The sequence below is a fragment of the Myotis myotis genome, unplaced genomic scaffold (assembly GCF_014108235.1).
Source record: "Myotis myotis isolate mMyoMyo1 unplaced genomic scaffold, mMyoMyo1.p scaffold_m19_p_2, whole genome shotgun sequence".
In the NCBI taxonomy this organism is placed as follows: Eukaryota; Metazoa; Chordata; class Mammalia; order Chiroptera; family Vespertilionidae; genus Myotis; species Myotis myotis.
The window spans coordinates 57,125,644-57,151,138 of NW_023416324.1; the positions used below are offsets into that span (position 1 = coordinate 57,125,644).

General features: G+C 36.4%; 1 pseudogene; it reads right to left on the bottom strand.

Moving 5' to 3' along the window:
* Positions 1–18,574: 18,574 nt before the first annotated feature.
* On the bottom strand, positions 18,575–25,164 carry LOC118675533 (annotated as a pseudogene).
* Between the last annotated feature and the right edge of the window lie 331 nt (positions 25,165–25,495).

The following is a 25,495-nucleotide window of genomic DNA, read 5'->3' on the forward strand; positions in this document are numbered from 1 at the left end:
GAATAAAACCCATAAATCTTAAGTAATACTGCATGGTGATTTTTAATTTATATAACTGTATGAACACCCCAAGGTCAAGATATTGGACATATCCACCACCAAGTTTCCCAGTCAATACTCTACTCTGTTCTCATCCTCCTGACCCACCCTTCAGTAACCACCCTTCTGAGTCACTACAGATTGAGTTTGCCTGTTCATATACTTGCTATGAATTATATCATATATCTTGTATTCTCTGTGTCTGGTTTCTTTTGCTAATATTTGCTTTTTGGATTCATTCGTGCTATTGTACATCAGTAGTGAGTTGTGCACTGATCAAATAATGTTTAAAACAACTTCTATTCCAACACTGAGTCCCCATACCCTTTAGTTAAGTGAATGAACAAGGTTTGAAGTTGATGACTTCTTATTCCAAATCCAGAATATTCTTTTTTGTACCATAGCTGCCTCCGTGGTGAGGCAGAACTGGGAGGCATATACAAATGCAGAGAGAATAGTAGTTCCAGAGTTAGATTTTGAGAAAGAGAGTGTAATTTTTGTTTATTTTCATCAAAAGTTTCACAAATTCTCAAGAACAACAGACTTCAAAGCCATAGACCTGTGAAATAAGCCAGTCACTAACAGACAAATACTGAATTATTCCAAGTATATGTGGTATCAGAAATAGTCAAACTCTTAGCAGCAAAGAATTAAAAAGTATTTGTCAGGGGCTGGAGTAAAGGCAAAATGTGGAGTTCCTAATCAACAGGTATGAAATTTCAGTTAGTGAGATGAATAAATCCTAGAGATTTGCTAATCAACATTGTGCCTGTAGATAACAATACTGTATTGTACACTTAAAAATCTGTTTAAAGGGTAGTTAAGTGTTATTGCCACAATAAAAAACAACATACCATTTAGATTTCAATAGAAAATCATTAAAAACATAATTTCAAGCATGTTCTTTTAGCCAAAGATTAATTGTAGAGGAAAATATGAGCAGAAAATCCTATGGATAAATAATTTCTGTTGCCGAAACCGGTTTGGCTCAGTGGATGGAGCGTCGGCCGGCGGACTGGGAGGTCCCAGGTTCGATTCCGGTCAAGGGCATGTGCCTGGGTTGCGGGCATATCCCCAGTAGGAGATGTGCAGGAGGCAGCTGATCGATGTTTCTCTCTCATCGATGTTTCTAACTCTCTATCTCTCTCCCTTCCTCTCTGTAAGAAATCAATAAAATATATTTAAAAAAATAATAATTTCTGTAATACATAGTGAATAAATTATGAGTTTATTGTGAATAAATTGTGAAAACATGATTTCAGTATTAGGATACTTTAGAATAGTTAGAATAATTTAGTTGCTTCTGATTGTGCTTTTACATGAGTAAAGTTAAATGATCCAGATATTACATGAAAATGTTTTTGTTCTAGTTAATATTCTGTAATAGTATATTATAGGGAAGTATAAATCACATAGGCTTATTTTATTGTCTTAGAAAATATAAAAATGCATTGGGGATTAAAAACATAGTTTACTAAGTTATGTTGTAATTTATTGTATTGATTATAGTAATTATTGATCCTATAAGAAATATCTATAGAGAAGTTATTTCCTGTCTCCCCATTTAATTTCTCATTTGGTCAAATGCACAATATTTCCTTCCCTTCTCTGCTTCCCATTAGCTCCAACCATCCCTATCCTTTCTTCTCATACTCAGCCAAGTTTCTAAATTTAATCTTCATGAGAGGATTGGCAAAAATTATGAGAAATTAAAGAAAATGACTGCGGAAATATCAAAGTAAGAAAGGCAGTGGGATTTTTCCAAAAGAGGCCTTTATTCCTTATGCTCTGCTTTCGATTTTAAGGTCACCATCAGTGGGAGATAAGGGACTCACATTCTCCTAACAGTGTTTGAGCAATCAATGATGACCAAACAGCGACTGTGTTTGCACACATTTTCTTCTGCACTGGGACACAATTGCAGTCTCTTTAGGTCAGAAGGAAAGCTCTGATTGATCTCATTGCTAGCTTGGCCAGTGTATGAACAATGGTACTGAGGTACTGATACCAAATTAATTTTTTACAGGATTTCCAGGAGTTGCATTAAATCTTTAGCTACATAGGAGAGAATAGGAGGAAAAGAAAAACTGGGTAGGTACACATTTAAGAGGAATAATTTCCTATGCAATAATTAAATTGCTGTAAAGAATTGATCCTACTTTACATTGCCCAAAAGTAAGTGTGTTAAGAAAATGAAAACTTATGTAAATTAAGTAATACTTTATAAAATGTATATTTAACAAAATCATTCATATTTGTGAGACTATTATTTAGAGAGGAAAGGCGTGTGTGTGTGCGTGTGTGTGTGTGGTATGTGTGTGTGTGTGTAGGACATGGGTAGACTTTCACCTTTCACATTTGTACTGTGAATATATGAACATCTTCATGCTTTATCCCTACCAGGAAAAATCTGCCACCCCTACTGCTGTTGACTGTTATTTGGTAGAGTTGGTTCCACTACAGAAAGCTTCTTGCTCATGGCCTATGAGACCTCAGTCTATGGTATTGCCCTTATGATGTGTAAAGAGGATTTACAAGGAAGGAGGCTGTTAGATCCTACAATTTAAACAATGCCTGACATTTACGTGGCCTCAGTAAATGTATCATAACTGCTAATGGCTGCTCAGATATTTTCTTGTTCAGGAATTGTATGAAAAGAATATAGAAGTAACTTTTATTCTTTTAAGAATCAATGTTTCAGATTACAGGAGGTTCTTTAAATTTTGTTCATTACATATACTGGTATATGTAAAAATACTCTTATCAAGCAGCATTTAACTTGAATGATATACTCATAACTTTTTAAAAGGAGTGTCTTTTTTGTCTAATTTTGTTGTTTTTTTCATCTCTTCTCTCTTCCCTTTTCTATAGCACCTCTGATCCATGACCACAACTCATGTTCACAGTTTATTTTCCTCCAGGATTACACAATTATAAACAAAGGCTCTATCTATTATCTATCTATCATCTATATATCTATCATCTATCTAGCCTATCTATCTAACCTATTTATCAGTTACCCATCAATTTTCTATCTGCAGTCACATAGATAATTTATTTTTGTAGTTATTTTACAAAAACGGGATCTTGTTACACAACTTTTCAGCAGCATATTCTCTCTCATTGCTAGTGTGAAACTTCCTATTTCAAACCATACCATGTAATGGGTGTGGGGAGGGGTGCTGGATGGAAAGGCAAGAGCCCTGCAGAGGAAAGCAAGTATTGGACTATTTTTTGCTGATGTCCTTGGCAGGAGATGCAGGGTCATTTGAGACTATTCTAATTAGTAAATTTGGCTCCAAGGTATCTACTACCCACAGTGTCTTTTTGGGCACTGAGCTCATTGTTTCATTTGCAAGAACAGAAACCAGTTAATCTAGTTTTGAGTATACATTGCACCCCAAACCAAAAAGGCCTAGGTCCTGGTCTCCTTATCTCCTGGGAGAGCCCTTTCCTCTCTTCCTGGGCTTCTACACTGCTGGACAGGAGGAGGTTTAATTAACATAATGAAGCCTGCAGTAGTAAATAACATATGGAAAGCTGCAAATCCCCACAAAACCCATTCTGTTACATGTCCGCAGCCTCACTCAGGATCCGTGTAGGGGAAGGGAAGGCATCCTTCTGTCTGAATCTGTAGGGGTCTGTCTCATGCCTGCTTTCCTTGTTGCAAGATTCACACTCTGGCAATCTGGCCTCTCCCGGGGCTCTTAACCCCCATCAAGTAATGGCTTTTCTTCTCTTTGGAGCACTCTCAGCAGAATGATCCCATCCCTCCATTACCCTGCGGTTGGAAACAGACATCACTGCTCTCCTTTCCCCTTTCCTTGTGTCTTCCTCAAGTGGGAAAACTGCAGTAACAACAAAAACCTTGAGCTCTTCTTGGGAGATACCAGGAAACCTGTGGCTCTCAGTTACTCAATTTTTCTCCTCCTTCCTAGTAATAATAGGTCTAACAAATGTGTCTACAGTGATCAGTTTATAGCAAAGTTTTTCAATTTCCTTTCTGTTAGAAATGGTTTGATCTTGTACAAATAAGATAAAGGCAGCCATTATAAAGGCTAAAAACAGCTATCCTCCTAAACGACCTTAGACGTTAAAAAGGAAGATAGTGCATATACTTACCTGGCAGGGGAGATACCATGATCGCAAAAAGGAAGATAGTGCAAATTTAGAATCAGAATATTGAGCAGATATAATAGAATGCCACTGAAAGATCAGAGTTCATAGGATTAGGACCTATTTCCTTTAGTGGTGAAGTTGCCTTTAAAGAAAATGTAATAAAATCACAGAGTAGTAGAATAATATCAAAAACATCCAAGTGTTGGTGAAAAGAATGAATGGAATATCTCAAGAGCATAAAAGAGCCTTCTATTGCCAATTGCAGCAGAGTGGCCTTAACACTGTTGCTCTAAGGACATATGTGGCCCACAGTGAAATGACAGTACCCCAGATTTTTCCTTATCTTCCTTAGATTTAAAGGTTTGGGCCTGGTCTGTTTTGCACATGGGGATGATAATTCTCATCTGAGCTATAGTACAGTACTCTGGTGCTCTATGGGGGCTTATACCAGGTCTGAGGTTTACAGGGTTCTGTTCTGTTTAATTAGAATAGCTCCATACACACCTACCCAGTTGCATTTGTCTGTAGTAAATTATCTGGCAGACATCTCTATATAGTCATATAAACAATTTGATGGTCCCTTAAGATTTATTTTTTCCTTCCAAGTATATTTTTCTTTGAACCTAAATTTTAAAAAATGATTTTATTTATTCATTTTCAGTCTTTCCTCCCTAGTTCATTAAATCCTGAAAATTAAGTAAATGGGGTTAGAAATAGCATAATGCACTTGTTTTCATTAGATAATTTAATTAAAGTGTTTAAAGATTGATTTTTAATAAAAAATGTTGAGGTTCACTAGATGTAAGAACGGGAAGAATTAAAACATCTATGAGGTAGATTGCAAAATATAATCACTAATTTTTCCCATCGTGATTCACCCTTTTGATTATGCCCTGGCTTTGGGACTGTGTTAACCCATAGAATCTGGGCGGTGAAAAATTGTGTGGCTCAAGATTCAAGGCTCCAAGAAGTTTTATAACTTCTGCCGTTGCTCTTTTCCAGGACTGGCTTCTTGGGCATGCAGCTATGCGGTCTTATAGAGCATCATACTTAGAAAGCTCTACATTGGTTTTACCCTCTAATGTCAACATCTTTAAACAATTAACAATTGTTAAACAAGAGAGCCCCATTCTTCCATTTGCAGTAGACCCAACAAATTATGTAGCCAGACTAGCCCTTTCGAAACCCCGAGATTACTGTGATCTGAAGTAATTAATAGAGACTCCTTAAGAATAAAATACGACCTGGTAAGAAAAACCCACTGTCTCAACCATTCAGGCCGAGCTTAGCCATGATTTGACTGACAGTTGAACATAACTGCATGAAGAAGTCCAGATGGGGCCAACAAAAAAGTTGCTCAAGCAACTTTTGATTGGGAAAAATAATAATCTGAGATATTTTTGGCTATTATGTTTTAGAGTTGTTTGTTGCATAGCAACGTATAACTGAAAGAGTCTCAAATACGATAGAAATATCTGTAACTTCAGAAGAATAGATTTGAATTAAAATGTGAAGACAATTGCTCACTACATTCAACCCTTAGATTCTGTTCTGTTAATGAATATTAATGCACTGATTGTGAAAACAACCCAAATAATAAATGGTTGCTTTAAGTTTAGTTTTAAATGCAGAATATTGCTTAAAAAATATGTAATGACTTCAACTTGAGGATTTGTGGCCTGATAATGCCTAGTTACTTAAAATATGATTCAGAATCATTATTATATTGAAAATTCAGAATCAGTATAATATATATTATAATTAAAGCATAAATAAATACCTACTTTTAATGGTATTCATAGATAATTTTAATATAAAATTGACAAGCATAGAAGTATACAATAAAATTAGGAAAGTCTTTATAAAAACATAACTTAATACCTCAATGAATTAAATAAAATGGGGTTGCTCTAAAATTGTGATAATTTAAAAAAGGACTAAAGGCAAAATTTAAATAGGTGGATGTAGACAGCTCTAAAATCAAGTCAAGACAGAATGTAGCAAGTTGATACAATTAAACATCATTCAAGCAGGATAAAATATAAATGTTTGTAACTAATTTTCATCAAAAAGTGAATAAATCATTGCTATTTGAAAATGTTTACTAATGAAATTCTTGATAATTATTTAATTTAAACTCTTTCCTTAGTTCTTATGGATCCTTAAGTCCCTAAATGATATTACAAGAGGATGAAATAGAAACTGTTGTAACAATTAAAAATAAGGAGAGTAAGTTAGGTATGTCTTTGGTCTATTAAAAATAATTACAATTATGAATCCTTTATATCACTATTATCTTGAGACATAAAATATTATTTATATGATTCTTTAATATGGGTCTGTCTAGACATTTAGATTTCATGTTTAAAAATCAAACTCCACTAAATAGTGAATGAAGATTTGCAAATATTTTCAACATAAGTATTTTGATATTAAGATAAGTCAACATTTTGCAGCACAAGCATCACTGGGAGTAGAGGTCACAAAATTTCATTTGATTATATTGCCTTTAATGTTTCTGAGCTTATTGAAATAATGGCATCCTTCACATAGTACACATGAACTGCTTTGTAAAAATAACATTTATATCTACATAGGAGAGGTAAGTACCATGTGGAATCACTATGAGAGATTATGAACAATGAAATCAATGTCTAACTTAATTTTATGTATAGTTCATGATTATCCGTTTAAAAGCCAAAATTACACACTTATGCTCTCAACTATGTCTTCTTAGTAATGTTAACCAATCTCACATAAAATACTTCTCTATATTCTAATTCATACCTAGAACAAAGATCCCAAGCCAAGACTAAAAAGTGAAGTGTTAAGGATTCTCTTTTGATTTTTCTAAATTGTGGAAAAAAAATGCAAATTTTTTTCCAGGATTGAAAACATAAATCTGTACAAAACAGTCAAATATATATTTTTTAAAATGTCTTAATGTTCTTGGTGGTTGAGGTCAGTCTGTTTATACGAATGTTGCTAGTTTTGCAGAGTTGTGAAATATAGAACATGTCAACATGAATAGTATTACATTTGGTGTTTGTTAGCTAAATACCTGAGACAAATCCTGAAGCATGAATAAAATATATACTGGTGTAAGGAATTTTCATTGCTTTTGTAACTCAGAACAGAAGGGTATAAAATTTAAAAACAAGTTTCTATATACAGCTAATATACAAAATGGTGTCTGGTGGCCTAAGATGATAACATAATGCCCATACAGAGGGAAATGCTTTAATAAATTGTAGCATAGACGTATAAAGTAATGAAATACAATAGTAAAAATGAATGAATTGGAACAATGTGTTTTAACATGTTAAGAACTAAAAATATATAATGTTGAATATTAAAAAAAACATTGCAGACAATAAAGAATATATAACATCTTTTAAAAATAAAAAGCAATGCTATATTTTGTTTACAGAAAAATACATAATAGAATTATGAAAATGCTTGAGGATAATAAAAATATTAGAGATTGTTATCTTTGGAACGTAGGAGAATTTAAGGGTAAGTTACACACAGAAACCTCAAATATATTTGGAATGTTTATTACTTATCATGGTTAGATATGCAGTTCTTCATTTTAGAATTTCCATTACTTTTATGTTTGCTTGAAATATTTTTTTTAAATATATTTTATCGATTTTTTACAGAGAGAAAGGGAGAGAGACAGAGAGCCAGAAACATCGATGAGAGAGAAACATCGATCAGCTGCCTCCTGCACATCTCCCACTGGGGATATGCCCGCAACCCAGGTACATGCCCTTGACTGGAATCGAACCTGGGACCCTTCAGTCCGCAGGCCAACGCTCTATCAACTGAGCCAAACCGGTTTCGGCTAAATACTTAACAAAAGTTTTAAAGGTAATATATCAAATGCCTATGGGCCATAAAACACCAACTAATCATGCTAAAATTTCAAAGTCTTAAAATAATAAGCATTTACTAAGTGGACAAGTATAGGAGGTCATTTTCAGTGGATGCATCTAGGTAATTTTCAGTTCTTGGCTGGGCTCATTCAGCTGACTACGGATGAGCTTGGTACGAGCTGAGATAGGCTGGTCTTATTTTGGAAGGGAAAAACTTCCCCAGATTTAATTTTAAATATAACCATTATACTTAACTCCTACATAACATTTAATCTTCCCAAAGCAATATCTGTACTTCAAAATGAAATGGTAATTGCACTCATTTGAAACCCTTAGATATTTATTATTTTAAATATGCATTTGCAGACTAGTTACAACTCAAAGAATTTCCTCATGAAAACATATTATATGAATCTTTTTAAAGAGATTTCTTAAATTGAATTTTAGAGAAAGAGGAAGAGAGAGAGTGTGTGTGAGAGAGAAACATCGATGTGAGAGCTAAACATTGATCAGCTGCCTCCTGTAAACCCCCTACTGGGGGTCAAGCCCCCATCCCCGGCATGTCCTCTGACCAGTAATTGAACCAGCAACCTTTCAGTGTGTGGGACAATGTCCAGCCAACTGAGCCACACAATCCAGGGCAATGACATGAATCTTAACACAACAACATTATTCATTGGAGAATTAACAACCAGTTTCAAAACATCATTCTTATTAAAAGATACCAAAAAGCCCATATCAAAATATTACTATGTAGTAAAAATGTGTGGTACATGAAAATTGAATGAAGATTATTTGCTATGTCTCATGTTAAGCGGTAAAGTATATTTTTGCTCACTCTATATTTTTCCTCACCAAAATCATGGTTGTAATGACTTGGGGTCCAATTGAATAAAATAGTAGTGACATCCTGGAATTTCTAAAGTTAGGTCGTTAGAAGATTTCAATTTCCACTGAGATCTTATATAACGCTCTTTTTGGAACCCTAAGACACTATGTGAAATGTCCTCCATCCTAAGTCTCCTTAGTTAGAAAGGCCACTAGGATGTTGGTATCCTAGTTGATAGTCCCCAAAGAGGCCAGTCTTTCAGATTTCCCTGTGAAGATTCCAGACAAGTAAGTGGCCAAATTTGACCATGTATACAAGCCTCTGCCAGCTGAATACCTAGTAACTTTAGGCCTGAGCCCTGGTCTAATTCTTGAGCCACAAAATCATGTCATATAATAAAAATCATTGTTTGTTTAAGCTGATAATTTTGGAGTGATGTGTTTTATAGTAATAGATAACCAGAATGGAGTTTCGCAGCAGGAAGTGGGAATCTCCTTTACCCAAACCTAAAATACATGACACTGGCTTGGAGCACAGGTGGCAGGTAGAAAATAAAAATAAAAAAAAGAGGAAATTTTTTTGAAAGTTGAAAGGGCCTTGAAATAACTTGAGGGATTGAAGGACTGTAATGTAAAAACATTTAAAGCTAGAGCAAAACACACTCTTTTTATGTAGTGGCAAAATTTAACAGACCTGTTATCTGCAATAATGTGAAAAATAGAAAAGTCACTGGTTGAAGTCATCAATCTCACTGGAGATATTTCTAGAAGAATACAAAAAGTGCCATCTTCTTTAAGAGAAAACATGAAAAGAGAGGTAACCTAAAGATAAAATGTTTTAGTCTTCCAGCAGAATTTAGAAGAAACATAAAGGAACCAGGACATAGTAGAGCTGAAATTAAACCTGTTTCTCATTATCAATCTATCCTAGTGAGGCATTGTCTCAATGTCAGACATGATCTCAAGAAAACACCAACTCTAAGACCAAAAAATGTGGTCTTTGTATAAAGAAGAAATTAAGAGTAGGGATGATGACATATTTAAAGTCCTCAAAAAATTTAAGGTCTTGATTTGTAAATCCTCTTTTCTCTACAAAAGGATTTTTAATGAACCTAAAGACATTATTTCACAACAGTAGTCCAGCTGGCCAATGATGGAGAGAGGCTTGTCTCAAGGCAATTTATGGTTGTGTGTTTTATTTGAGTGAATTCTAATATAGCTTATAAAAACCTACAAAGTTTTGAAGAGAATTGTACCATAGCTTAGCCTAGAAAGGATAGGGACAGGAAAAGTGGCTCCAAATTTCTACAAACAGGAAACAGATTGAAAAGGCTACATAGTGTTAAACACTGGCAATTTCTTATGGAAAAGAAAGTGTAAATTCAAGGGCATAACAAAAATAAACAAACAAACAAAAAACAGAGAACAGAGCCAAGGAATCACCTCCAAGGATCAGAGAGGTTCCTAATGGATGCATTGTCAACGTGTGCACAGCTGTATTTCAGAATTTCTATGGGTGAGGGGCTGATGACTGTTCGCAGGCTGGCCACGGTCCCCGGAGACTCAAGCTCCCAGCCCCTCCTTTTTTTTTTTTTTTTTTTTTTTTCAGTGCCTCCTTTAGTGGAGGGAAGCAGGTATCTGAGTTTTATTTATCTTCTATAATTGAAAATTTGTAGCCTTGAATAGAAGCCAGGGCTGGCCAGGGAAGGCGGGAAGCTTGGCTACCTCCATTGCTGGGGCAACCGAAGCCTCCTGCTCGCTCCAGCTCCTTGGCTGCTGCCATCTTGGTTGGGTTAATTTGCATACTCACTCCTGATTGGCTGGTGGGCATGGCCTCTGGGTGTAGCAGAGTGACACCAATTTGCATGTTTCTTTTTTATTAGTGTCTATATTTAAAACTATTATGTTTTGGGATAATTTTTATGCAGAAATACATAGCTGGAATATAATTTAGCTATATTTACTAAACTGAACCTAATTTAGATATCAAAATCCTGGAGTTTGAACTGGAGTCCAGTGATGCAATGAGATGACACTTTTGGGGGCTTTGAGAAAGCACTGAGTGTATTTCTCAAACAGCAAAAATATAAGTAATTGTTGACCAAACATCAGATGTGGTAGCCTAGAAGTAGCTGCGAACTCTTTGCTACTTCTCCCATTGAAATGTGAAATCTAATTTCCCAACTGAATGTGGCAGAAGTGACAATCTGTGATTTTCAAGGCTAGGGTATCAGAAGACTTTAGCTTCTACCTACCTCTCATGGAATAGTTTCTTTGGGAGTCCGGTGCCATATAGAAGTTTGACTATCCTGAGACTATGCAGTGAGGCCATGTGTATACAGTCTCAGGTGAGCCCAGCCTCCCAGCTGTGCCAGCAAAGACTCTAGACATGAGAATGAAGCTGTCTTGGGTCCTCAAGATCAGCCCTCCTTTCAGTTTAATAACACAAAGTAACCTCTTTTAACAGTATGTGGAGCAGAAGAACCATAAGTGAGTCTTTGTTCCAATTGCTGAACCATCAAAAACATAAAATTGATTATTTTTGTAAGTCTCTAAATGTTGGGGTGATTTTTAGGTAATTAATAGTTGATTGGTGCAGAATGCAATTTAATACAAAAGGATAGGTCAATACAAACCAGAACATATGTTTAAATATGAAATAATAAAAGGAAAACAAATCAAAGAAATTATAAAATCCTTCAACAGATCCTTGTGCATATCTCTATGTTTCAGAAAAAATAGAGGAACACAGAATCACCTCCTTGACAGTAAAATTTTTCCCCTTTTGAAAAAGAAAATATTGCATTATATTTCACAGCTATTTTGGCCCGAAGCTCTCAACTCTACAAGTTTTCTTTAACATAAATCAGTCTAACTTAATTCCCCAGGCATAGGTTTTCCACAGGACCCCTGCATTATAAAATTAGCACATTCAGAACTCTAAATTCACAGTCCATTACACTAAATCTTCATGTCCAGTATAACCAAGAGCAAGAATACCCTACTCAAAATCTTTCAGAATTAAACTGTCCATACTTCTCTGAAATTAAAATCACCCTTTAAATGATTTTGAACTCTGGGTTCTTCACACTCTAATACCTATATTTTACAGGTTACAAAATGCCACATAGATAAGGAAATAAGAACATTACCTGCATTCAAGGTAGTATCACATAAATTTCCCAAGGAGGAATTACCTTCTCTCTCCTCTGTGCTCCCCTGGAGACACCAACATTTCAACTCTCTATCATTATAGCACTCATTATACCATGCCACAGTTAGTGGCTGCTGAGCCCTTCCAAAAATATATGTTTCAGGACTACATGTGCCAATGCTTACAATAAAAGGGGAGATAATTATGTAAAGTAACCTAGGAACATATCTTTCTCTTTCCAGTATTAAAAAGATTCTAAAAGTTAGGAGAACATTTTATTTATTTTTAAATAGTTTTACATTGCTAAGCTTTGGGCACATAGAAAGCATGGGAAATGAATTGAAAAAAACAGGAATCACTTAATAGGCATTAAAAAAAGCAGAGAAAAATAATGAGAACTTTATAAGTAAAGAATTTTGAGTTTCTGCCCAACCAGTGTGGCTCAGTGGTTGAGCTTTGACCTGTGAACCAGGAGGTCATGGTTGGATTCCCTGTCAGGGCACATCCTAGGTTGTGGGCTAGATCCCTAGTAGGGGGTGTGCAGGAGGCAGCCTGTTAGTGATTCTCTCTCATCATTGATGTCTTTCTCTCTCCAATCCTCTCTGAAATCGATAAAAATATTCTTTAAAAAAAGAGTTTTGAGTTTCTAAATTAGCTGAGATGGAGGGATGAGGACTAAGAGGGTCTGGCTGGAGACAAATGGGAGCTCCTTCAAGTTCCTCTACAGAGCTGGCTATTGGCTACCTCTGGGAGCACGCCTGGATCCTCATAAGTTTTGTTTGCAAATAAATCTTATAGGCATTCATTTTCTATCTTAAATCACTAAGGAATGCTAGAGTAGTCAAATGTATCTTTTCTGAATTGCTATTCTCCAGTAGACTGGCTTGTTTAAACACTACATTTAAAAAACACCCCTTTTAAAAGAAAAAAAAAAGCATGCATTTATTTATCAAACTAAAGATAAAAACAACTTCTATATTCAATCCTGAAAAGAAGCAATGAAGGGTTGTCCTTCAGTCAGTCAGAAGGTGGACATATCAAAACAATGCTTAATATATAATTGCAATAGTCAAGACTGGATTATGAGGAACAACCTCTGGAATATATATGAAGTTAAACTCAGTCTTGGCTCTCAGATAACTGGTGGGCAGCTGGAATGCTGATGAGTATAGTTAAATAGTTTGCATTAATTATTATTTCTTTTTAATACTTTCTGAACTTCATCCCTAGGTAAGAGCAATGGATATTGTACAATTCCACATTTTTATTTTGTTCAAAACTGAAAATATGTTTATTCAACCACTATGTCTTCAAAGTCTATAGCACATGAAGTTTTATGCTAAAAAGGTTAACAGTGACTGAGAATTCAAAGGTAGTTCTGCTCTGCATCCTACATTAGCTCTGTCTATGAATGGAAACCCAGTGTAACCCCTTAAGTACTGAATCATCAGTAGAAATCTAACACATGACCTATCACTATCATGCTTACAGATACTTAAATTATCTCAGGAGAAAGAGCTGTCCCTTTGAAACAATCTGCTTGCAAAATTTTTTAAAAGTTATTCTGGAAACCCTCTGTCAAACTGAATTTCAAAAACTGCTATCTGAGCAGGGACAATTTTTCTCCCCCAAAATTGGGATCAGGGACAAGTATTCCCCCATCTTTATTTTCATCTAGATGTAAAACTTTTCATGAAATCAGTACATCAAAATTTTATTGACCTTAATACATCTAATTATCGTAGTGATGTGTTCAGACTGTTATGAAAATAAGAATGAGTTTCATAGAAAACAAGATATTGAATGGGATTTGGAAGTTTAGTGTGGTAATTTATTCTGGTGATGGAAGTATTTGAGGTTTTTATCTAATAGTAGGTTTTGAAATTTAGGAGTTGCAGTTATTACTTAGCAGATCATGGTTCTTCCACAGCAACTAGCTAACTTCACAATCTTTTACTCTTTTAAAGATTTATTTTATATGAAATCTAATTTAGGATTTTTAAAACTTAAAATATTATATCAATATTACCTAAGGTAGCAGAGTATATTGATTTTATATGTTTGTAATAAAAACATTCTTTGGAAAGAGGGTCTATTAACATATAAAAAATGTGTTCCTGAGTACTTGAAAAGAAAGGGAACTTGAAAAGGGGCCAAGATATCTTAAAACAGTGATTTGTGGTTTAAAAGAACTGGTTATTTAAAAAAAATACTGAAATTGAGTTGAACTAGGGACATTTCCCTTTTCAATTTGTAGGAGTCTAGACTCCAGATATAGCTTTTAAATTTAATTATTAGATATTTCCTCTCCAATTATTTGTCATTTTTAGTATATTGAAATATGCCATCTTGAGAATTTACCTTGATTTAAGCGAAGGCACTATAAAACTCTGGACAATTCTTTGGTAAGAGATTCATAATTTCCCTCAATAAAGAGCTTTAATAGATGATTTGATTAGACAAGTTCAATTTGCATGAAACTTTCCAGGACACATACATTGCAGGAAAGGAAAATAGACTTTATTTTACTAAAGAATCATTTCCAAAGCCTTGATAATAATTTATGTTGTTTATGTTTCTAATCAAATTTCAATTATTTGGATAATCTAAGCATTTCAGAAATATAATATTCTGCTTTGGCATTGTTATTACTTTGCTCTTTAATTGGGTAGTTAGCTACTTGCTTTCTGTATTTTTTTATGGTCTATTATTATCTGGCAACCCTGACTAGTCTATGAAGCCTAATAATTTAAAATGAAAGTTATTTCATTTTACAAGAGATAAGGTAACACTCTGATAATTTACAATCATGTTTCAGACAATGGAAGAACAGGAGATATTTTTTCTGAATTTTGAAGAACAAAAAATAAAATTGCTTTAATTAAGCCTTAAAATTATTATTTCATGGTTGTTCTTAAGACAACCATATGGGTACTAGTGGTTCTAAATATTTGTTGAATAAATAAATAGTCAACAGATTTCAAACCTATCCCAATTAAAATTCTGATGCTTATTGTCAATTTGGGTGGAATTAAAAGTAAAATAGATTTATGGGAATGTTGGGGATAGCTATAAAGAACCTAGGGAAGATGGTACAGGAGTAGTCAGAGAGCATCTTCAAACTAAGATGTGGTTCTGATACCTGTGAAGGAGCGCTGGAAGAAAGACAAATTTGGTAGAAAGATCCCAAAACACAATGAGCTCTGAGAAAATCTTGAGCGACCTGTTTGGAGTCCCAGAGCAATGATTTCTCATTAGAGTTTAGCTGAATTGGGGGAGTGGCTCAGCTCTGGTATCACTCTGTGGGCAGTTAATTTATGGGAGCAGCCCAAGAAATGTGTGCCTCAACCAAACACTGGTAGATCTCAAAGGTGTGGCAGGTGAGGCTGTCAACTAGCAGTATTTCTCAACACTGGTTCTCCCTTCAAAAGAGACTGAGTAACACACTTCTATAGCTGCCACAGTTGTGCTCTCTAAAATATTTAATTACTCAATATAAGGTTCTTGATTCCTTTAATTTCCTGACTTTATAGTCCATTTTCTTCTCTGATGTCTTGAAAATATGTCGGTTATACTTTCTATTCATTTTCTTTTCTCGCACAGGAAATCTCAACATTTAAGTACACACTTTTAATTCTGCAACTCTTGAAATATATCAGTTGTAATAAGTGGTTAAATAATGAGGTAACTCAATAGGGAGAGAGAGAGAGAGAGAGAGAGAGAGAGAGAGAGAGAGAGAGAGAGAGAGAGGAGGGGAGGAGGGAATACTTAGACTTCAGAGGTGAAAATAACAAGCCTTTTATGGAACTGATATGGAAACAAGTGATGATGAAAATTCTTTAAACACACACACACACACAAAACAAACCCCACAAAACAACACAACAACAACAACATACAGATGAAGGCCAGAGAGACTCCTGTCTGTTGGCGAGTGGCATTTATTTATGATGTTCCAGTAAGGAGATTTGGGAGAAGAAAATACCCAAGCATTCAGTTGTGTGAGGAAGGAGTCATCCAGGCATTGGCAAAAGGCCCTGAACTAAGCATGTGTTTGGCCAGGTCAGAGAAAAGTATAGAAGCTACCGTAACCGGAGTGGAGTGAGCAGAGGGGAAAGTGGCAAGAAAGCAGCTAAATGAGGCAGCTGTTGTCAGAATAAACAGAAAAGGTATATTGAAAGGTCTTGAATTTTATTCTGAATCAAAGGGCAAGCATTACAATTTCAGTAGATAACATGCTCTCACTTATGTTCTAAAGGATCACTCTGGCTGTTATGTGGTAAACGGACTAAAAGAGTTATTATTATTAACAGAACATCATAAGCATCGGAAGGTCACTATATAAGAACAGAATGTGCAATTCATCAAGAAAATATAGAAATTTTAATCACATAGACAATTAATAAAATGGCCTGAGAATATATAAAGCAAAACTGCAAGGAGAAATTAGAAAAGTTACTACAACCCTAGGAAATTTCAACATAACAATTTCAAACACTAAAAAGCAGACAAAAAAAATCTGTACAAATTTTATCTGAGAGACATAAAAAATTCTGTATCTAAAACTAGAAAAGAATTTCAGACCCACATGGAACATTTAAAAATAATGATCACGTAAAAAGGCTAAAATGTAAGCTTCAAGAATGTTGAGGTGGGCCTGACTGGCATGGTTCAGTGATTGATCATCCTATAAACTATGAACCAGGAGGTTATAGTTTGATTACCGGTCAGGGCAAACTCCTGGATTGCAGGCTCCATCCCCAGGGTGGGGAGTGCAGAAGGCAGCAGGTCAATGATTCTCTCTCATCATTGATGTTTCTATCTCTCTCTCCCTCTCCCTTTCTCTCTGAAATAAATAAAAATGTATTTTTCAAAAAAATATTGAGCCCAGCCGACATAGCTTAGTGGTTGAGCATCATCCTATGTCAGGATGTTTTGATTCCTAATCAGGCACATACCTGAGTTGTGGGTTCGATCTGGAGGGTGGGGCTTGCAGGAGGCAGCCGATCAATGATTCCCTTTCATCATTGATCATTTCTATCCCACTCTCCCTCTCCCGTCCTCTCTCAATAAAACACATATTTTAAAAAAATAAAAGAAAAGAAGAGTAGGGGCCAATAGCCAATAAAATATCTTGTTTAATTGTGTGTCTAGTGGAAACAAGTTTAAGAACTAGTGCTAAGGGCCCATTTTCCTTCCCTGAGATAGTTAGCTTCAGTGTTAGAAATAATTACAAGTTACTGATTTTAAAATCTGTAAAGTATCCTGGAGGGCTTAATGTAGTTCCAACATTTTTTACATGAAATACTAGAGGTCTAGAAACCTATTTATAGGGGAACATAAAGATTATGAGTTAATGATAAAGAGCCAGAATCAAAATCAAAATTTTCTGAGTCATAATTCAGGGTTATTTATCCCATAGAAGAAGTCAGCTAGCTTATAAACCTAATTTTTCATGGAAGCAGGAGTGAAATTTATTTTATTTAGTGATCAATATAGTGGAAAGCTTTGCCGATGTTCTTTATACAAGAATTATTAAACTACTTCATTTCTAGTTTGTATCATGTCCCCACTTTAACTTGTCCAAGTCCTACTCATCATTCTGGTAGCAGCTTACATGTCAGGAAGGTAAAGGTTTGCCCCCAAATTATGTAGCACAAAGCCAAATATAATACAATGTGTTATTATTCATGCTTTTGAATTATGCATGAATTTACCTCTTCTATTTATAGAAATAATTGAGTCATTATATGAGAACAAATGACTCCTTGCTTTCCTGTGAACCAAGAAGAGCCCTTTTCTCCTACCAGTATTTTTTTTCTGCAGTTATGGAAATGCACATTGAAAACTTAAAACTGTATTATTGATTACTTATACATTTAACCTGACAGTGCTTATCAAGGGGTTTTTGCAAAGAAAAGTATATTCCAAACAAATAACAGATGAGATACATATTTGGGGAAAATATTAATTTATATGTATGTTCAGGTCAGGATACATAGTCACTTAAGAGGAATTACAATTTCTCAGTCATGTCAATGAAAGGCTTTTGCCTTTTGAAAAGCTTCTTTGAAGAAATAACATTTCATGCTCTTTGGGTGCTTTCATTCCAGAGGAATATAATATGACAGAAATATTAAAATCCCCTAGAGCGTGTGATGTGGCTAATGCCATTTTTTTCCTCTCTCCCTCTCTCTGACTCAGTTGAAGTCATCCAATGAGAAAAGTAAGGATTTGTTCCATTCAGTGCTAGAAAGAGACAATGAAAGCTTCTCTTTCATTGAATTGGAAGTTAATAGAGAGCTCCTTAATAATAGTCAAGGCTAGAAATCCGTGTAGGTCTTAGATTAGTCTTCCCTTTGAAGGACGAGTATATTGATTCCATTGGCATAATGCTCAGAAGGGTGGCTCTTTGTTAACTTTCTTCATTTATTTTGGTATCAGTTTGAAGCTTTAGCATGTATTTTGAAAACCTCCTTTGTCTTTAACAAGTAATTTTAGCTCTAAATGGTTGGTGCATTTCAAAGAAAATTTAATATGATCACTTCTGCTTAATTTATACTATATTCTTAAACCTGTTAGGTTTTGATATTTGAGAAGGTTTCTTTTGGCCACCTTCCAGCTTTTTCTTAGAATGATGACTAATCTCCTTCAGCCTAGCAAATTTGTGAGCACTGTGAGCTGGGTGACAATCCAGCACAGGTGCATATCTGGCACTGGTTTGACCTGTATGGTTTCGGGATAACCACCTTGGCTGTGAAGCCAGCTTCTTCCATTGGTGCGTCATTTTTACTGTCACTAGCCACACTGCCACGACAAACATCTTTGACAGACACATTCTTTTTTTTTTTAATATATTTTATTGATTTTTTTATAGAGAGGAAGGGAGAGGGATAGAGAGCTAGAAACATCGATGAGAGAGAAACATCGATCAGCCGCCTCCTGCACACTCCCCACTGGGGATGTGCCCGCAACCAAGGCACATGCCCTTGACCAGAATCGGACCTGGGACCCTTGAGTCCGCAGGCTGATGCTCATCCACTGAGCCAAACTGGTTAGGGCGACAGACACAATCTTGACACTGAAGCCCACATGGCTCCCAGGAAGAACTTCACTCAAATCTTAATGGTGTGTTTCATGAGATGTTACATCATTTGTAATGTGGACTGGAGCAAAGGTGACCACCATGCTGGGTTTGAGAACACCAGTCTCTACTCAGTCCACAAGGAGAGTACCAACACACCAATTATGTAGACATCCCGTAGGGCCAGATCCAGGGGCTTGTTGGGTGGACAACTGGTGGCAGGATGCAATCCAGAGGTTCAAGCAACAGACTCCACTGGCATTGCCATCTTTACAGGTGACTTCCCACCCCTTTAACCAAGGCTTGTTAGCACCTGGCTCCAGCATGTTATTGCCAGACCAACCAGAAACTGGCACAAATGCTCACTGTTACTATCCGTTGGGTGCTACATCATCCCTTGTTACTTTTCTTAAACCCTTCCCAAACCTTTGCAAATGGTCTCTTCATTTAGCTTGAGGATGCCATGCCTTTCCTGCTGAGGTCCTGCCTGAGGCGGAAGCTGCTGAAGAATACCATGTGAGTAAACCAGGAGACAGAGGGATAGAAGTGGAATGGTAGGAAGAGGTTATTTTCCATATCTATTTTGTAAGTAAAATTGCTTGATGATGGATTGAATGCTACATTTCAAGGGGAAAAGGAGAAAGAGATTCCTAGGTGTTTGGGCATCAAAAGTGTGAATAATGGGTTTGGCTCAGTGGATAGAGCATTGGCCTGCAGACTGAAAGGTCCCAGGTTCTATTCCAGTCAAGGGCATGTACCTTGGTTGTGGGCACATCCCCAGTAGGAGGTGTGCAGGAGGCAGCTGATCAATGTTTCTACCTCTCTATCCCTCTCCCTTCCTCTCTGTAAAAAATCAATAAAATATATATATTTTTAGAAAAGGTGTGAATAATGGTACCATAAAAAGAGGTAGAAAACAGTGGAGAAGAGCAGTAGAGAACTGGTGAAGGGGAAGATGGACATCTGGTATTACTCTTTGAGCATGTTATGTTTGAAATTTTTTGGCTTTCTCCTTTCTGCTCTCATCCTCAGTACATAAAGGTTTGAAGGGGATGGAGAAGTGAAGGAGAAGGCCAGGTTTGTGGGGATGGACACTGGGCAATGTTGTTAAGGTGCATGTTTGTTTTGAGCCAGGCATGGTGTTCAGGGAAGAGGTTTGTTCTGTAGATATCAATTTGGTCATTATCAGCATTTAGATGATATTTAAAGCCAAATGACTGAATAAGATCACCTATGAAAAGAACATTGTGTATTCTCCAAAACATGCAAATTCTTAAAAACACATATTTTCTTGTTCATTGACATTTTTAAAAATCCCTTCTCTACTCTATGTATTTCAGGGACTTTAGAATCACACATCTTTAACGGTGACTAAGTACCAAGTTATTTCTATTTTTACTAAGCTTTGCTTCCTTCCTTGAGATTATTATAAGCAGCCCTTTTTCCTACACTCTTGCTTACCTCAGCTCTCAAATTTTGTGAGAGTTACTATTTTCCTTCTCACTTTTTCCTTGTGTATTTTTCACCTCTCTCCTCTCTTACTGATAAAAGGCTTTCTTCTTTCAGTCAGCAAATATCCTCAGTGTTCTGCAAAATGCAGTGTTTATGTAGCTCCTTCTCTCACTGAATTCAGTGTTCCTATTATTTTTTCCTACTATTTTTATACTTTATCCCATTAAGCTTTTGTTCCCTAAAGTAACAAACTGCATCATAATGGGTAGGTTGGCTCCGGATTTCCCTTAGTCAATTCTCTGCATGGAGAAAAAGAGTACTTATTGTCCTTCAAAAAAACCCCTCATTATGAAAGGACTAGAGGCCTGGTGCACAAAATTTGTGCAGGGGGGCGGGGGTTCCCCTCAGCCCGGCCTGCAACGACACAAGTGTTCAGCGCCCGGCCTGGACAGAGGTCCTCGGTGGCTAGGTGCGTAACTTTTGCCTTGTCGCTGGGGCAATGACACAAGTGTTCCCCAGCCCCCTGGACAATCTGTGCCTGCTGCCCCGAGGCCCTCTGTGGCTGTGGTGGAACGCTTGCTTCGTCACCGCAGCAACAAAGCAAGCATTCTGCCAGGCCACTCACACTCCCCACTCTCAGTGGCCTCCCCCCTGGAATTGGGGGACTCCAGCGGGGCTGAGAGGACTGGGTGCCACCATCTTATGGCTATGGGTGCTGTCATCTTTGTGACAGAGTAATGGTTAATTTGCATATTATCCTTTTTATTATATAGGATAATAATTATTTTTTAAATGTACTACTACCAAGAACACCACCCACACTAAAAACAAAATAGGCCCTAACTGGTTTGGCTCAGTGGATAGAGCATCGGCCTGCAGACTCAAGGGTCCCAGGTTTGATACCGGTCAAGGGCATGTACATTGGTTGCGGGCACATACCCAGTAGGGAGTGTGCAGGAGGCAGCTGATGGATGGTTCTCTCTCATCAATGTTTCTAACTCTCTATTCCTCTCCCTTCCTCTCTGTAAAAAATCAATAAAATATATTTTAAAAAATGGAACTTCTCTCTACATTCAGAGAAATTGTGATTCCAAAAGTTAAAAAAAGAAAAAACCGGAAAAAAAAACCAAAAACAGGACAAACACATTCACTAAGGTAGCTCCCATTTTTTAATAATTAATAATCTCCACTCTGTTTCATCTGGGAGAAAAGATAGAGAGGGATCATCAATTCCTGAGCTTTCAGTTAATGAAATAGTGCCATGAATTCTTTCCTACCACTGATATATATGGGTGGCATTTAGAGATTCCTTGGTAATTATGGATCTACTGGGGTGACCAACTATCCCAGTTTGCCTGAGATTTTCCTAGTTTTAACATGGTAAGCTTTATGTCCAGTGAAACTCTGGTGTCTGGTGAACCAGGACACTTAGTCACCTTACTTTCTGAATTATTTGAAAGTACACATATCTGATGCAGAGAGGTAGTACTTGCTTTTCCTGAATGACTTCAAAGTAACAATTAGTGATTGAGCTAAAAAGTCTCCCATTTATGAAGATATAGTTCTTAGAGAATAAACTACTTTTATAAATAATAAAATTAAATGGCATCATTTTCTAGTGTTTTCATTGTAATGGATAAAGACAAATGTATTTCTGCTTCTGGCCTATGATGTATGATTTCTATATCTAAATATTTTATACTATTTGAGGTGTATAAAACAAAAACAGAGTTAAATATATAGGCTATATTCTTGTAGTTTTAAAAGAAAGACATCAACTTGATGAGAATTTAAAAAAAAATCCTCATTCTTCTTGATTAGTATGTCAACAGCAAATTTACTCATTTTCTGTGCAGGGCTTTAGCCCACAAGCTTTTGCGTGCATATCTTATGTTCTTGGCACCCTGTGCACTTAAATTTTTACATGCTTCTGTCCTTGTCATTACTTTCCTACGACTTTATCAAAATAAATTGTTCCATGTTTTATACTGCATCATTTTCCTAGAAGAAACTTTCATTTTTCTTATCTGCATTAAACAATTAGTTTTGTTTATGCTCTGCCCCCAAGATTTATTTAATTAAACATTTACATATATTTTAGGGTTATGAGTGGAAATGACTAAGTTCCAAAGAATTAACTTCTCTCTGTAACACAATATAAGTAAGAAAAAAATGTAAGTTGTCTTAAAAAATATGTTCTATACTTATTTTTCATTACCAAAGCTTGACAGAGGAATAGACAGGTCTTGTTGCCTACTTACTATCCTCTTCCTCCTAACTCAAAGTGGAGAGAACATTTTATGTGAGAGATGTGTCTGAATTTTTTTCTTAAGATAGCACACATTTGCTATGAAAAAGGTACAAAATGCATGACTCAACAAAACTTTTAGTGAACCCTCTGATTGTTTTGCCTACATTGTTCAAACAATCAGAATTCTGAGTTAAAAGACAAGAGGTTTACTCATATCTTCCCCATTTAATCAACATTAAAATGATGTGGTTGGGCTAAATTCTGAATTTCTATATTCCTTTTTAAGTGATCCATTGGAACATTTTCATGATTAATAACTATGCTTAGAAAGTGCCAGGTATTCAAAGACAAAAATATAGTCACAAGGGCCAAGTTTTCCTTGCAGCTACTGGATTAAAAAACAAACCAACAAAACAAACCAAGACACAAAAAAGAAACATTTGTTTTTTCTTTAGCACAGTACAGTGAGTGATGCAGTGATGCAAGCCTACTGGAGTTTGTATGCATTGTTTTCTCCTTTTTAAAATTCTCTCTCCTCCTTACACAGCAATTTACTGCTTGGAAAATAAATACATAATGTATAAAGCCAACTTACAGATCTATATAATTGAAGAGAGCATGAATTTATTGTCAAGGGACCACATTTCTCCTATGGGGCAGCTCTGGTGGTGGAAAGCTGTTTATAATGTTTGATATACGACCCATTGTGTCTGCTACATTGTGAGGGAATGAAAATGTGGTCAAAATGGTCCAAAGGAAAGAGCAGAGATCCAAATCTTTATACATCTTTCCCCACATGCCTATGGTATTTGTCTTGTCAAAATTGGGAATCAATTTTTTTTCTGATAAAAGTAATTTTGGTACATAAAGACATCATGATTAATGTCTTTAATAGCATTTAAAATTCTATTAAATTTCATTTTGGCTCTAGCTTGTTTGGCTCTGTGGATAGAGTGTCAGATTGCGACTAAAGGGTCCTTGGTTTGATTCCGGGAAAGGGCACACACCTGGATTGCGGGTTCAATCCCCAGTAGGGAAAGTGCAGGAGGCAGCGGTCAATGATTCTCTCTCATCATTGATGTTTCCATATCTCTCTTCCTCTCCTTTCCTCTCTGTAATCAATAAAAACATATTTTAAAAAATTCATATTGGTTAACAGGTTTTTTAAATATTCACTTGAGGATATGTTTCTATTGATTTTTAGACAGAGAGAGAAAGAAAGAGAGAGAGAGTTATAGATTGCCTCTCCTACCTGCCGTGACCCCAAATAGAATGCACAATCTTTGGTGTATGGGATGTCACTCCAACCAACTGAGCCATCTTGCAAGGGCATATTTGTTGAAAGTTTTTTATGATATATGTGTGAACAATTGAAATAATTGATTACACTTAAACATCAAAATAACATTTCACATGAGAATACTAATTTTCAGGGTCTCTGTTATAAAGTTGTGTGTGTGTGTGTGTGTGTGTGTGTGTGTGTGTGTGTGTAGTGTAGTGTAGCTTTGGAGGTGCTTTCTGTGAAGTGAAGGCAAAAACATTGTTGCCTTAATATGAGCAAGTCTTTTTACAACAGTATATTTTCTAATATAGAATATTTCCTTATGAAGTTATAAATTTTCCATCCAGGTAAATGTTTGAGCAAATGCTGGAAGACTCTGACAGGAGTACCTTTGAGAAAATTTCTGCATTGCTTCCAAGATCATGGCAGATGTCCTCAAAAGTCCCCTCCCAATAGAGCAAGCTAACATTTTCAATTAAGGATTCCATAACAGATATTTACTGTAGTTTTATATGACTTCTAATAACCTTACCAAAATAATTTTAAATTTTAAAAATAATTCTGGCAGGCCTGGCTGGTGTGACTCAGAGGTTGAGCATCAACCTATGAACCAGGAGGTTATGGTTCGATTCCAGGTCAGGGCACATGCCTGGGTTGTTGGCTCAATCCCAGTATGGGGTGTGCGGAAGGCAGTTGATCAGTGATTCTCCTCAATGATGTTTCTATCTGTCCCTCTCCCTTCCTCTCTGAAATCATTAAAAATATATTTTCAAAATCTGATTTTATCTTCTTCTACGGAGGCAGATGTGAGGATGTTAATCTCTTATAAATGTAGTGAATGCTATGCTTTTTCTTGGACATTGTCTTTTCCATTGTACTGTATGGCTGTAATATATATATTTACTAGAGGCCCTCAGCCTGGCCTGTGGGGATCAGTGGACTTCCATGCCACTGCAGTCTGGCCTTACCTGCCAGCTCGTGGAGCTCCAGCCCTCTGACCACGTCAATCCTGCACAGCACGAAATAGTGTGGGAAGCAGCAGGTGGCTGTGGAGGAGCCTGAGCCTGGGCTGGGCATTGCACCACTCCCGCTTATCCCTGCGCTGCTGTGCTTGCTGCCGGCACTGCTCGGCAATCAGGGGGAGTGTCCGTGGGAGAGGCTCACACCACCACAGCTGCACTTGCCAGCCATGAGCCAGGCGTTTGGTGCCCTTCTGTCATCTGAGCAGCACTCTTGCTATGGGAGCAATATGACCACCAGGGGGCAGCTCCTGAGTTGAGTATCTTTCCCCTGGTGGTCAGTGTATGTCATAGCTACAGGCTGGTCATCCGGCTGCTTAGGTTTTTATATATACAGACTAGAAGGCCGGTGCAGAAAAATTTGTGCACTTGGGGGTGGGGGGTGTCCC